The following is a 15,532-nucleotide window of genomic DNA, read 5'->3' as shown; positions in this document are numbered from 1 at the left end:
AAAGAGGTATAACCAATAGGCCAAAAGTGGAGAAAATACAAAATTATTTTTAAAAAAAATATTCAAATTATCCAAAAGAAGGCAGAAACAAAGGAAAAAAGGTACAAAGAACAGAGGGAACACATAGAAAACAGCAAAATGGTAAATTTCAGTTCAATGGTATCAATAATTACATTAAATGCAATTTAAAAGGCAGACATAGCCTGCCTAAGAAAATCAAGACTCCATTATACGTACAAGAAAACAACTTTATAAAAACACAGATAGAGGGAAAATAAAAGGATATACCATGCAAACAATAATAAAAAGAGAACTGAAGTAGCAATATTAATACCAGACAATACAGACACAGAGCAAGGAATATTAGTAAGACACAGGGGGACATTTCATAGTGATAAAGGGGTGAACCTATCAAGAAGATATAACAATCCTAAACATTTATACAGCTAATGGCAAAGCTTCAGAATACGTGAGGAAAAACCCCAATTATAACAGAACTGAAAGCAGACACACAGGCAAATCCGAGTTACAGCTAGAGACTTCCTTTCTCAGTAATTGACAGAGAGTAGACAGAAAATCAGTAAGATATAGAAGACTTGAACAACACTATCAAGCAATTTGACCGAATGGACATTTCATAATGTTCCACCCAACAACAGCAGAATACACATTTTTTTTTGAAGTGTACATGAAATATTCTCCAAGATAGACCATACTTTGGGCCATAAAATATATCACAATAAATTTAAAGGGATGAATCACACAAAGTATAAAAATCAATTATCGGTTTCCATCTTCAGAAATTAGAAAAAAAGAAAGAAAAAAATTAAACCTAAAGAGTGGAAATCAATAAAGCAGACAATGGACAAATAATAGAGAAAAAAATCGAAGAAACTAAAAGCTACTTTTTTTGAAAATATAAATAAAATTGATACATTTCTAGCCAGACTTACAGAAAAAAATGAGAAAGGATAAAAATTACTAGTATCAGGAATGAGAGAAGGGATACTACTATAGATCCTAAGACATAAAAAGGATAATAAGGAAATATTATTAACAACTTTATGCTAACAAATTCAGTAATTTAGATGATATAAACAATTTATTTGAAAGACACAAACTATCAAAGCTCACTCCAGAAGAAATAAATAACTCCACATCTATTAAATAAATGGAATTCATAGTTAAAAACCTTCACAATAAGAAAACTTCATGCCCAAATGACTTCACTGTTAAGTTCTACCAAACATTTAACGAGGAAATCATACCAATTCTGTACAATCTCTTACAGAAATTGGAAGAGGAAGGAACTCTTCCAAAATCATTGTATGAGGGCAACATTATTCTGGTACCAAAATATGTCACAAGAAAAGACTAGAAACCAATACCCTGCATAAACACAGATACAAAAATCCTTAACAAAATCTTAGCAAATCAAACCCGGCAATATATAAAAAATATACCACATTATGGTCAAGTGAGGTTTATCCAAGAAATGCCAGGTTTAGTCAACATTCAAATATCAATCCATGCAATGAAATTAAGAAAATAATTCCATTTATGATAGCATCTAAAAGAATAAATAATTAGGAATAAACTTAACAGAAGTGTAAGATTTGTACACTGAAAACTACAAAACATTGTTGAAAGAAATTAAAGACTTAAATAAATGGAAAGATGTCCCAAGTCATGGATTGGAAGACTTAATATGTTAAAATGGCAATATTCCCCAAATTGATCTACAGATTTAATACAAGCCCTATCAAAATCCCAGCTGACTTTTTGCAAAAATCAATAAGCTGATCCTAAATTTCATACAAAAATTCAAGGGACATAGAATAGCTAAAACAATCTTGAAAAAGAAGAACAAAGAGTTGGAGGACTCACACTTCCCAATTTCAAAACTTACTAAAAAACTGTAGTAATTAAGATAGTGTCATATTGGCTATTGTTGTTGTTAGGTGCCTTTGAGTTGCTTCCAACTCATAGAGACTCTATGTACAACAGAATGAAACACTGCCCGGTCCTGCACCATCCTCACAATTGTTGCAATGCTTGAGCCCATTATTGCAGCCACTGTGTCAGTCCAGCTCATTGAGGGTCTTCCTCTCTTTCGCTGACCCTCTACTTTACCAAGCATGATGTCCTTCTCCAGGGACTGGTCCCTCCTGATAACATGTCCAAAGGATGTGAGATGAAGTCTCCCCATCCTCCCTTCTAAGGAGCGTTCTGGCTGTACTTCTTCCAAGACGAATTTGTTCATTCTTCTGGCCGTCCACAGTATATTCAATATTCTTCGCCAACACCATAATTCAAAGGCATCAATTCTTCTTCGGTCTTCCTTATTCATTGTCCAGCTTTCACATGCATATGAGGAAATTGAAAACGCCATGGCTTGGGTCAGGCGCACCTTAGTCCTCAAAGTGACATCTTTGCTTTTTAACACTTTAAAGAGTTCTTTTGCAGCAGATTTACCCAATACAATAAGTTGTTTGATTTCTTAACTGCTGTTTTATGGGTGTTGACTATGGGTACAAGTAAAAGGAAATGAAATCCTTGACAACTTCAATATTTTCTCCATTTATTATGATGTTGCTTCTTGTCTGGTTGTGAGGTTTTTTGTTTATTTTCTCCATTTATTAGGATGTTGCTTATTGGTCCAGTTGTGAGGATTTTTGTTTTCTTTATGTTAAGGTATAATCCATACTGAGGGCTGTAGTCTATTAGAAGGCTATTACAACTCAATAACAAGAAAAAGCTTGAGGTCTGGATGAACCCCTGAAACTACTGCCCTGAGATAATCTTTAAAACTTAAACCAAAAATATTCCCTGAAGTCTTTTTAAAACCAAACAGTAGTTTAGCTTAACTACTAAAAAATGTCTGCCTTGAGCATTATGCTCTTTTAAGAACTATTTGAGATCAAATTGACAAAAGCAACTTGAAAGATTAGATAGGAAACGTAGGGGGCAGTTAGTTTATCTTAATGGTGGAGGGACAATTCAGAAAAGGACGTGACAGTGATCATACAACTCGAAGAATGTAATCAGTGTCACTGAATTGTACATATAGAAGTGGTTGAATTGGTGTGCTGCATATATTCTCAACCACAACAAAACAAATTTTAAAAAATTAATAATAATAAAAAAGAAAAGCAGCTGATTTAAAGAATAATTTCAACAAATACTTTACCAAAGAAGATATATGAATGGCTGATGAGCACATGATAAAATTCTCAACATCATTAGTAATTAGGGCAATGCAAATTTTAAAACTCAATGAAGTGCCACTACATACTACTAGTAGAATGGCTAAACTAAAACAGCAACAAAACCTGACAATACCAAGTCTTAGCTGGGATATGGAGTAATTGAAATCCTCGTTCATTGCTGGTGGGAATGCAAATGATACACTCACTTTGGAAAATCATTTGGCAGTTTCTTATAAAATTAGGCACACACTTACCATATGACACAGAAATATGTTTGTAAATGTCCATAGCTACTTTATCTGTAATAACCAAACCTGGAAACAACCCAAATGTCCATCAGTGGGTGAATTAATAAACAAATGTTGGTATATAGATAGAATGAAACACTATTACAGCAATAAAAAATGAATTATTAATACCCACGACATGTATGAATCTCATGCATTGTTGTTGTTGTTAGGTGCTAGCAAGTCGTATCCAACTTACAGCCACCCTGTATACAACAGAACAAAAACACTGCCTGGTCCTGTGCCATCCTCACAATCGTTATGCTTGAGTCCATTGTTGCAGCCACTGTGTCAATCCAGCTTATTGAGGGTATTCCTCTTTTTTGCTGACCCTCTACTTTACCAAGCATGATGTCCTTCTCCAGGGACTTGGCCCTCCTAATAACATGTCCAAAGTACATGAGACAAAGTTTTGCTATCCTTGCTTCTAAAGAGCATTCTGGTTGTACTTCTTCCAAGACAGAGTTGTTCATTCTTCTGGCAATCCATAGTGTATTCAACATTCTTCACCAACACCGTAATTCTAATACGTCAATTCTTCTTCGGTCTTTGTTATTCATCGTCCAGCTTTCACATGCATATGAACAAACAACAACAACAGCCATTGCCATTGAGTCGATTCCAACTCATAGCAACCCTATAGGACAGAGTAGAAGTGCCCCACAGGGTTTCCAAGGAGCTGGTGGATTCGAACTACCAACCTTTTGGTTTACAGCCCTAGCTCTTAACCACTTTGCCACCAGGGCTCCTCACATGCATATGAGGTAATTGAAAATACCATGGCTTGGGTCAGGTGCACTTTAGTCCTCAAAGTGACATCTTTTTTTTCTAACACTTTACAGAGATCTTTTGTAGCAGATTTGTGTTGGCTCATCTGCACATCTACATATTGAAGGTTGTTAATGAGTGTTACTCCAATTCTGATGCTGCGTTCTTCTCCATGGAGTCCAGCTTCTCGGATTATTTGCTCAGCATACAGAGTGAATAAGTATGGTAAAAGGATACAACCCTGATGCACACTTTTCGTCTTTATTTTTATTATTTTTTTTGTTTTTGTTTTTTGTTCTCTTTTTGTCCACCCTTCAGCCAAAGCTTAGACAGGCCCGTAAATCAAAATGAGACTAAATGGGCACACCAGCCCAGGGGTTAGGATGAGAAGGCAGTAGGGGACAGGAAAGCAGGTACCCAAGGTCGAGAAAGGGAGAGCACTGACATGTCGTGGGGGTGGCAACCAAGGTCACAAAACAATAGGCATATTAATTGTTTAATGAGAAACTAATTTGCTCTGTAAACCTCCATCCAAAATACAATAATTAAAAAAAAAATCTATACTTAGTGTGAGTCAAACGGGGCTCAGTAGTGCTTGAAGACATTGTCATTCATTCTTTTTTTTTTTAATTGTGCTTCAGGTGAAAGTTTATAGCTCAAGTTAATTTCTCGTCCAAAAATTTATACACGTATTGTTTTGTGACATTGGTTGCAATCCCCACAATGTGACAGCATCCTCCCCCTTTCCACCCCAGTTTCCCTGTGTCCATTCATCCCATTCCTGTCCCTTGCTGCCTTCTCATCTTGCTTTTGGACAGGAGCTGCCCATGCAGTCTCGTATGTCTGATTGAACTTAGAAGCACATTCCTCATGTGTATTATTTTTTGTTCCATAGTCCTGTCAAACCTTTGTCCAAAGTGTGGGCTTCGGGGATGGTTTCAGTGCTGGGTTAACAGAGCGTCTGGGGCCATAGTTTCAAGGGTTCCTCCCGTCTCTGTCAGACCATTAAATCTGGTCTTTTTATGTTAATTTGAATTCTGTAGTACATTTTTCTCTTGCTCTGTCTGGGACTCTCTGTTGTGTTCCCTGTCGGGGCAGTCATTGGCGGTAGCTGGGCACCATCTAGTCCTTCAGGTCTCAGACTGCTGGAGTCTCTGGTTCATTTGGTCCTTTAGTCCTTTGGGCTAGTATTTTCCTTGTGTCTTTGGTTTTCTTCATTCTTTTTTGCTCCAAGTGGGATGGGACCAATAGATGTATCTTAGATGGCCACTCACAAGCTTTTAAGACCCCAGACGCTACTCACCAAAATGGGATGTAGAATGTCTTCTTTATAAACTATGTTATGCCAATTCACCTAGATGTCCCCTGAAACTATGGTCCCCAGGCCCCAGCCCCAGCTACTCTGTCCCTCAGACTGTTTGGATGTGTCTAGGAAACTTCTTCGCTTTTGCTTTGGTCCAGTTGGATGCACACCCTTCTTGATTTTAAATCATGCAGCATCCCCTTGCTCTGTTCAAATGACTGTCTGTTGGCCTGTGTTCAGGTTCCACATGAGCACAATTAAGTGTTCTGGAACTTCCATGCTTCTCAATGTTATCCATAATTTGTTATGATCCACATAGTTGAATGCCTTTGCGTAGTCAATAAAACACAGGTAAACATCTTTCTGGTAGTCTCTGCTTTCAGCCAGGATCCATCTGTCATCAGCAATGTTATTCCTCATTCCACGTGCTCTTCTGAACCCTGCTTGAATTTCTGGCAGTTCCCTGTTGGTGTACTGCTGCAACTGCTTTTGAATGATATTCAGCAAAATTTGACTTGTGTGTGATATTAATGATATTGTTTGATAATTTCCATATTCTGTTGCATCATCTTTGTTTGGAATGGACACAAACATGGATCTCTTCCAGTTGATTGACCAGGTAGCTGTCTTCCAAATTTCTTGGCATAGACGAGTGATCACTTCCGGTGCTGTACCCTTTCGCTGAAACATCTCAGTTGGTATTGTCAATTCCTGGAGCCTTGTTTTTTTGACAATGCCTTCAGTGCAGCTTGAACTACTTACTTCAGTATGTTGATCACATGTTACCTCCTGAAATGGTTGAATGTTGACTAATTCTTTTTGGTGCAGTGACTCTGTGTATTCCTTCCATCTTCTTTTGATGCTTCCTGAGTCATTCAATATTTTCCACATAGAAACCTTCAATCCTGCAACTCCAGGCTTGAATTTTCTCCTTAGTTCTTTCATCTTGAGTGTGTTCTTCCCTTCTGGTTTTCTAACTCCAGGTCTTTGCACATTTCATTATAATATTTTACTTTGTTGAAATCTTCTGTTCAGCTCTTTTACTTCATCATTTCTTCCATTTATGTTAGCTACTCTATGTTCAGAAGCAACTTTCAGAGTCTCTTCTGATATCGATTTTGGTCTTTTCTTTCTTTCCTGTGTCATTAATAGTCTCTTGCTTTCTTCATGTATGATGTCCTTGATGTCATTCCACAACTCGTTTGATCTTCAGTCATTAGGGTTCCATGCATCAAATCTACCCTCGAGATGGTCTCTAAATTCAGGTGGGATATACTCAAGGTCGTATTTTGGCTCTTGTGCACTTGCTCTAATTTTCTTCAGCTTCAGTTTGAACTTGCATAGGAACAACTGATGGTCTGTTCCGCAGTCAGCCCCTGGTCTTGTTCTCACTGATGCTGTTGAGTTTCCTCATTGTCTCTTTCCACAGACGTAGCCGATTTGAGTCCTGTGTATTCCATCTGTTGAGGTCCATGTGTATAGCTGCCATTTACGTTGTTGAAAAAAGGTATTTGCAATGAAGAAGTCACTGGTCTTGCAAAATGCTATCATGCAATCTCTGGCATCGTTTCTACCACCAACGTCATATTCTCCAACTTCTGATCCTTCTTCTTTGTCTCCAACTTTCACATTCCAATCACCAGTAATTATCAATGCATCTTGATTGCATGTTTGATCAATTTCTGAGTGCAGAAGTTGGTAAAAATCTTCAATTTCTTCATCTTTGGCCTTAGTGTTAGTGAGTAAATTTGAATAATAGTCGTATTAACTGGTTTTCCTTGTTAGCATATAGATATTACCCTATCACTGACAGTGTTGTACTTCAGCGTAGATCTTGAAATGTTCTTTTTGATGATGAATTCGATGCCATTCCTCTTCAATTTGTCGTGCCCAGCATAATAGACCACACGATTATCCAATTCAAAATGGCTGATACCAGTCCATTTCAGCTCACTAATGCCTTGTTTATCGATCTTTAGGCATTCCATTTCATTTTTGACAACTTCCAATTTTCCTAGATTCATACTTCGTGCATTCCACATTCCGATTATTAATGGATGTTTGCAGCTGTTTCTTCTCATTTTGAGTCATGCCACAGCAGCAAATGAAGGTCCCAAAATTTTGACTCCATCTGTGTCATTAAGGTCAACTCTGCTTTGAGGAGGCAGCTCTTCCCCAGTTGTATTTTGAGTGCTTTCCAACTCGAGGGGCTCATTTTCAGGCACTGTATCAAACAATGTCCCACTGCTGTTCATAAGGTTTTCACTGGCCAATTTTTCAGTAGACTGCCAGGTCCTCCTTCATAGTGCTTCATTGATGATATCTGTACCTGCAAACATCATATGCATTATATTAAGTAAAATAAGTCAGACTCAAAAACCTACATACTGTATAGTCCCATTTACATGGAATTCTAGAGAAGGCAAAATTAAAATGAAGGAAAGCAGACTGGTGATTGTTAAAGGCTTGGGATGGAGTAAGGGGATGCAAATCACTCTTTTAGGTGAAGGAAATAGTCTATAGCTTGATTGCAGTGGTGTCGCATGACTGTATATACAAGTAGTCCCTGACTTATGGGCATATTCAGGTTACAACAAACTGCACTTAGGACCATCTGTATTTTTTTGTACATCTCATGGTTAGTAACATGTACTACTTACAATGTTGCCGCCTGTAATTTGCTGATGCTATCATTCTCAGACATTCACTTGTAAAGCTTCAAAGATAGGATTTATGAAGATACTGATAATAAGAGGCAATAATAATGAAAATTTAAAAAAAAAAAGTATTCAACTTACCTCAGCACTGATTTACAACAGAGTCATTGGATTGGAATTCCATCATAAATCAGGGACTATTTGTATACATTTGCCAAAACTCATTTAACTGTAAACTTAAAATGGGTGAATTCTATTGTATGCAAATTATACCTTAATAAAATTGATTTTAAAAAATAACAAGCATCATTATTTAATTCCTATTGTGATAGTGCTCTGGAGATAGGCATAGTTACCACAAGGGCATTTAACATGTTGTTGTTGTTAGGTGCTGTCGAGTTGGTTCCAACTCATAGCGACCCTATGTACCACAGAACGGAACACTACCCAGTCGTGCACCATGCTCACAATCGTTGTTATGCTTGAGCCCATTGTTCCAGCCACCATGTCAATCCATCTCATTGAGGGTCTGTTTTTCACTGACCCTCTACTTTACCAACCATGATGTCCTTCTCCAGGGACTGATCCCTCCTGTCAACATATCCAAAGCGTCTAAGATGTAGTCTTGCCATCCTTGCTTATAAGGAGTATTCTGGTTGTACTTCTTCCAAGACAGTTCTGTTCGTTCTTTGGGCAGTCCGTGGCATATTCAATATTCTTCACCAACACCACAATTCAAAGGCGTCAATTCTTCTTTGGTCTTCTTTATTCATTATCTAGCTTTCACCTATATATGATGAGATTGAAAATACCATGGCTTGAGTCAGGTGCACCTTAGTCTTCTAGGTGACATCCTTGCTTTTCAACACTTTAAAGAGGTATTTTGCAGTAGATTTGCCCAGTGCACTGCATCTTTTGATTTCTTGACTGCTGCTTCCATGGGTGTTGACTGTGGATCCAAGTAAAATGAAATCCTTGACAACTTCAATCTTTTCTCCATTTATCATGATGTTGCTTATTGGTCCAGTTGTGAGGATTTTTGTTTTCTTTATGTTGAGGTGTAACCCATACTGAAGGCTGTGGTCTTTGATCTTCATCAGTAAGTGCTTCAAGGCTTCTTCACTTTCAGCAAACAAGGTTGTGTCATCTGCATAACGCAGGTTGTTAATGAGTCTTCCTCCAATCCTGATGCTGCACTCTTCCTCATATAGTCCAGCTTCTCGGATCATTTGCTCAGCATACAGATTGAATAGCTATGGTGAAAGGATACAACCCTGACACACACCTTTCCTGACTTTAAACCGTGCAGTATCCCCTTGTTCTGTCTGAACAACTGCCTCTTGATCTATGTACAGGCTCCTCATGGGCACAATTAAGTGTTCTGAAATTCCCGTTCTTCGCAATGTTATCCATAATTTGTTATGATCCATACAGTCGAATGCCTTTGCATAGTCAATAAAACACAGGTAAACATCTTTCTGGTATTCTCTGCTTTCAGCTAGGATCCATCCGGCATCAGCCATAATATCCTTGGTTCTACGTCCTCTTCTGAATCCAGCCTGAATTTCTGGCAGTTCCCCGTCAATATACTGCTGCAGCCGCTTTTGAATGATCTTCAGCAAAATTTGACTCGTGTGTGATATTCAATAATTTTCACATTCAGTTGGATCACCTTTCTTGGGAATAGGCATAAATATGGATCTCTTCCAGTTGGTTGGCCACGTAGCTGTCTTCCAAATTTCTTGGCATAGACGAGTAAGCACTTACAGCGGGGCATCCGTTTGTTGAAACATCTCAATTGATACTCCGTCAATTCCTGGAGCCTTGTTTTTTCACCAATGTCTTCAGTGCAGCTTGGACTTCTTCCTTCAGTACCATTGGTTCCTGATCATATTGTACCTCTTGAAATGGTTGAACGCCAACCAATTCTTTTTGGTATAATGACTCTGTGTATGCCTTCCATCTTCTTTTGATGCTTCGTGCATCGTTTAATATTTTCCCCATAGAATCCTTCACTGTTGCAACTTGAGGCTTGAATTTTTTCTTCAGTTCTTTCAGCTTGAGAAATGCCAAGTGTGTTCTTCCCTTTTGGTTTTCTATCTCCAGCTCTTTGCACATTTCATTATAATACTTTACTTTGTCTTCTCAAGCCACCCTTTGAAATCTTCTGTTCAGTTCTTTTACTTCATCATATCTTCCTTTTGCTTTAGCTACTCGATGTTCAAGAACAAGTTTTAGAGTCTTTGGTCTTTTCTTTCTTTCCTATCTTTTTAATGACCTCTTGCTTTCTTTATGTACGATGTCCTTGATGTCACTCCACAACTCGTCTGGTCTTCAGTCATTAGAGTTCAACACGTCAAATCTATTCTTGAGATCGTCTCTAAATTCAGGTGGGATATACTTAAGGTTGTACTTTGGCTCTCATGGACTTGTCCTAATTTTCTTCAGTTTCAACTTGAACTGGCATATGAGCAATTGATGGTCTGTTCCGCAGTTGGCCCCTGGCCTTGTTCTGGCTGATGATTTTGAGCTTTTCCATCGTCTCTTTCCACAATTGTAGTCGATTTGATTCCTGTGTATTCCATCTGGTGAGGTCCATATGTGTTGTCGCTGTTTATGTTGTTGAAAAAAGTTATTTGCAATGAAGAACTCGCTGGTCTTGCAAAATTCTATCATGAGATCTCTGGTATCATTTTTATCACCAGGTCCATATTTTCCAACTACCGATCCTTCTTGTTTCCAACTTTCACATTCCAATCACCAATAATTATCAATGCATCCTGATTGCATATTCGATCAATTTCAGACTGCAGAAGCTGGTAAGTCTTCAATTTCTTCATCTTTGGCCTATGTACAGACTCCTGTACATAGCTGGCTGTAACTGTTACATGGTTGGTGTGTAAATTTGAATAATAGTTGTATTAATTGGTCTTCCTTGTAGGGGTATGGATATTATCCTATCACTGACAGCGTTGTACTTCAGGATAGATCTTGAAATGTTCTTTTAACATGGAATTTAACATGGAAGCATTTAACATGGAAGCGTGAAATCTGAGCAGGCTTCCCTGAAGAAGAGAAGTCACGAGTGAGATCCAAAGGAGATCCATAAATTAGCAGGATGAAGAAGGGAAGGGATGAGCCTTCCACGTAGAGGGAGGGATATGTGCAAAGGCCCTGAGGCCTGAATCCTCTCCACAGCAGCCATACCAATAGAAATCCCACTTCTGCTTGCCCAACCCTAGCCCCAACCCATTACTGTGACTGCTGTAATTAACAATCACAACCACCACTCGTTGAGGACTTATCACATTTATTATTCCTCATCACATTTACTTTTCAAAATTGTACCCACACAGTAGATTCAATTAGCATACTCATTTTATGTATAAAAAATTTGAAACTTAGATGAAATAATTGTCCATGTCCATACAGCTAGTAAGTGGCTGAGCCAGAATTTAAACTTGAGTTTATGAAGCTCCAGCTCTTGAGTTCCTAAACACTACTCTATACAACCTCTTTTAGACAATTCATTGAATCTTTTCTCTAGGACAAACATCACCACCTCTTCTGACTCTTCTTCATATAACATAGTCTCTGATCCTTTCACTGCCCTGTTTGACATCATCTGTGTACACACCATCTTGTCCATAACCCATTTGAAATTCAGTTCCCGGATCTAAATGCAATAGTGTTGGAAAAGAAGGCTTTGTAAAGTTAATGAACTTTTATAATGAGATCACTTGAAATCCTACTCCAAAGAATAACCATATTTAAGGGAGTAGACATGGAGACATATAACTGAGAAGCTTTTGAATTTCCTTTTCTGGGAACCAGTGCTGTGTATCGGAAAGAGTAAGACCTTTGGAATCCAATGTGAGTTGGGTGTTGTGGCTCTGACATTGGAAGGCTCTAGTTGTGTAACGTTGGGTGAAGCATGTGACCTCTCAGTTTTCTCACCTGTAAAACAGGGCTAACAATATCCATTTTGCAGGCTTCTTGTAGATATTAAATGAGAGAACACATACAAAGCACCCAGCATGGGACCTGCCCATAGTAAGTGCTCAGAACTTTGAAATTGTCATCTCCCTCCCCTGCTTTTCTATAAAAAACAGGTAATTCTGGGCTAGTTTGGGGGTGGTTCTTCTGAGGCATGAAATGGAACTACATGACTTTTTGAAGTTACTTCCAGCCTGGCAGGCTCTGGGAGATTAGAGGATTTGTTCTCAGTGTCCCACTCATCCCATAACTTTCACCCTTAAACCCTTACTCTACACTTACAGCTCCCCTTTAAGGTCCCAAGAATGAGGCTCCCCAGGGTCTGGTATCAGAAGCCATGCTTCCTGATTCTAAGTCCATTGTTCTTTCCTTGCCAATTGGAAACAATTTGTTTTTCATCTTCCTATCATAACAATATATTTGAGGCTTCACTATCTGGGAGGTTTGTTCCTCATAAGCACACATTTTCACCTGGCTTCTGGGAAAGCCCAGAATGACAAATGTACAGAAGCTTCAAGGGTCTTATTTTATTTTTGTTTATTGTTGTAGTTTAAATGAAGTTTACATTTCAATTTAGTCTCCCGTACAAAAATTTATACATACATTGTTGTGACCCTAATTGCTCTCCCCATACTGTGACAGCACACTCCTCCTTTCCACCACTGATTCCCCATGTCCATTCAGCCAGCTCTTAACCCCCTCTGCCTTCCCATCTCACCTCCAGACAGAAGCTGCCCGTTTAGTCTCTTGCACCTACTTGAGCTAAGAGGCACACTCCTCATGAGTATAACTTTATGTCCCACAGTCCAGTCCAATCTCAAGGGTCTACTTTAAGCCCTCCACCTGGTGGCATATTGGTTTCTGTAAACTTTATAAGTGAATGGGGGAGATTTGATCTGCTACTACAAATAAGTCAGCACTTAAAATTTAGATACCATAATTTATCACCTTAGGGTGCTCACCAGAGATGGGACAAGGGGGGAGGTTTGAGTTTTATTGTGTCCTTCTTATTGAACACTCAATCTGTAGGCATTAAGCACTTTCCATGGCAACTTGGCAGGATCACTGCTCCTTCCAGCTGAGACTGCCCTACAAGAGAGTCTAAGCTAGACAGATCTCTGAACTGGGCAGAAACTGATTGGGTGCATTACCTGCTCAAGCATTCTGAATCCTGCCTTGACTCATCCCTTAGGCATTCTTACATTGTTCATTGCCTTTTTTTTTTTTTTAATATTTTTTCTTTTTTGTAAAATGTATATTACATTAAATTTTCCGTTTTAACCATTTTTAAGAATTCAGTGGCATTAATTACATTCACAATGTTGTGCAACTGTCACCATTATCTATTTCCAAAATGTTTTCTTCACCTCAAACAGAAATTCTGTGCCCTCTAAGTAGTAACTCCTATTTGTTAACTTTTTGTGAATAATGAATATTCTATCAGTCTTGCCCCTCCACCTCACCTCCACTGGAATGCAAAAAGTAGTGAGTTCTTATTGAGCCCTGGTCCTTTCTCAGGCATTTGGCTACTATCAAAATTGTGGCACCAGGTCAGCAAGGAAACAGAATCAGGGAGAACCAACATCTCTACTCTCCCAGACACGCCTCTATCTGAGAAGATGCTGGAGACCAACAGAGGTGTTCCTTAAAGCCCAAGGATGAAGGAACTGGACAGCCAGCTTGAATTTCCACCTGGTCCTGGAGGTCAATGTGAAGTTGGTCTTGGCAAAAATGGAGGTGCAATTGATGAGGAGACTATTAAATATAGGGAAAGTTACAGAGCTATCCCCAGCTGTGGGGCTTCACTTGGCTTACCCTCCAGTGACTCACCAGCTTATGAGCAATCCTCATATGCCTGATTTAGAGGACTTACTCACCCTTCGGAGAAAGACTTTAATGCAATAAAGCAAATGTCAGCAAATGGGATGCAGGTTAGCACATCACCCCAGCCTGCATCCAGCTTCCCACTCCCTGCCTGCTCTCCCTGCTTGAGGCCCCTCCAGCACCTGGACAGGCCTGCACAATGGGCAGGCTTCCAGGACACACTCCAACGGTTATCAGAGGCTCAGAGATGTGAAACGGGAGACGGACCTCCAGCACCAGGGTAAGGACTAGAACCCAGGACTTCTTATTCCCTGTCCACTTTCTTCCCCTGGAATCCCTTGCTTGGATTATGTGGACAAGGGGAGTGGACTAGGGAAAATATGACCTCCCCAGTCAGGATGGCTTTCTCATCTGTGGGCTTTCCAAGGAAACCGTGCAGGGTGAATCGGAGAAAGGAGAGTGGAAAGTAAGGCCTCAAGCAAAGCCTCTGAGATATTTATAAAGAGCTGGACTACCCTGAGTTCTGTTGCCATCTTGCTGTTTGCTGACATGGTGCCTGTTGGGGGAGTCGGAGGCCTCTTTGGACCCTTGGATTAAAGGGTATGGTTGGAACCTCCCCTGTATTAGGCACCGGGCTGATTGGGGCAGCACAAGTCCAGCCAATCATCCACACCCCCTGAGGACAGAGGCCCCAAGAGTTAGGCAGGAGCAGAAGTAGGGCCAGCCATGGGAAGAAGCTGATAATGCCCCTTCATTCCGCCCTCCACCAATGCAGTGGAAATTACTCAGAAGGCAAGTTGATTCAGCCTCAGACTTAAACCCACTCATTGAGGGATTTACCTAGGAACTCCTGAGGGAATTATCTGGAAGAATTAAGCTGAACCTTCATCTAGTTTACTTCTCCATCCCTTTGGCCACTTATTCAACGTTTTCTGAATGTCTGCCTTGTGTTAGACACGGGGGAGGAGACTGGTCACAAGGTTGGCACTCAGGTTGCTGGACTCAAGGGCCTCGAGCTTCAATGGACTTTCAGGATTATCTAACACAGTTCACTCAGTTCACAGATGAGGAATCCAAGGACCAGGTGGAACTATTTGCCTGGGGTCATGGCGTGAAGGGCCCACGGCAGGCAGATGACATTCTGTATTGATAAGGTCACTGAATCATGAGCAGACACACAGCCTCACACCTGTATGTGTGTACCCCACTACCACCACCTTAGAGTTTATTTGAAATAAAACCCAGTGAGGCAGGCTAGGCCCCCACCCCCAAGGCACTCTTATCTTATCCCAGTTCACTCCAGACAAAGGAGAGGTACATTTTTCCTTTCATAACTTTTATTTTGCACTATAAAAAACAACAACAACAACCAGTAACATACCGCTTTTCTTCACATTCACTTGGGTTTTAGGAAATTATTGCCTTTTCCCCTGGAGAAATAACCTACAGACAAAAAAGGAGTAGTACCACATTGCAAAATCTGCAAAC

This window comes from Trichechus manatus, unplaced genomic scaffold (genome assembly GCF_000243295.1).
Source record: "Trichechus manatus latirostris isolate Lorelei unplaced genomic scaffold, TriManLat1.0 scaffold00031, whole genome shotgun sequence".
In the NCBI taxonomy this organism is placed as follows: domain Eukaryota; kingdom Metazoa; phylum Chordata; class Mammalia; order Sirenia; family Trichechidae; genus Trichechus; species Trichechus manatus.
The sequence above is the reverse complement of the archived record's forward strand: the minus strand, read 5'-3'. Positions refer to the sequence as shown.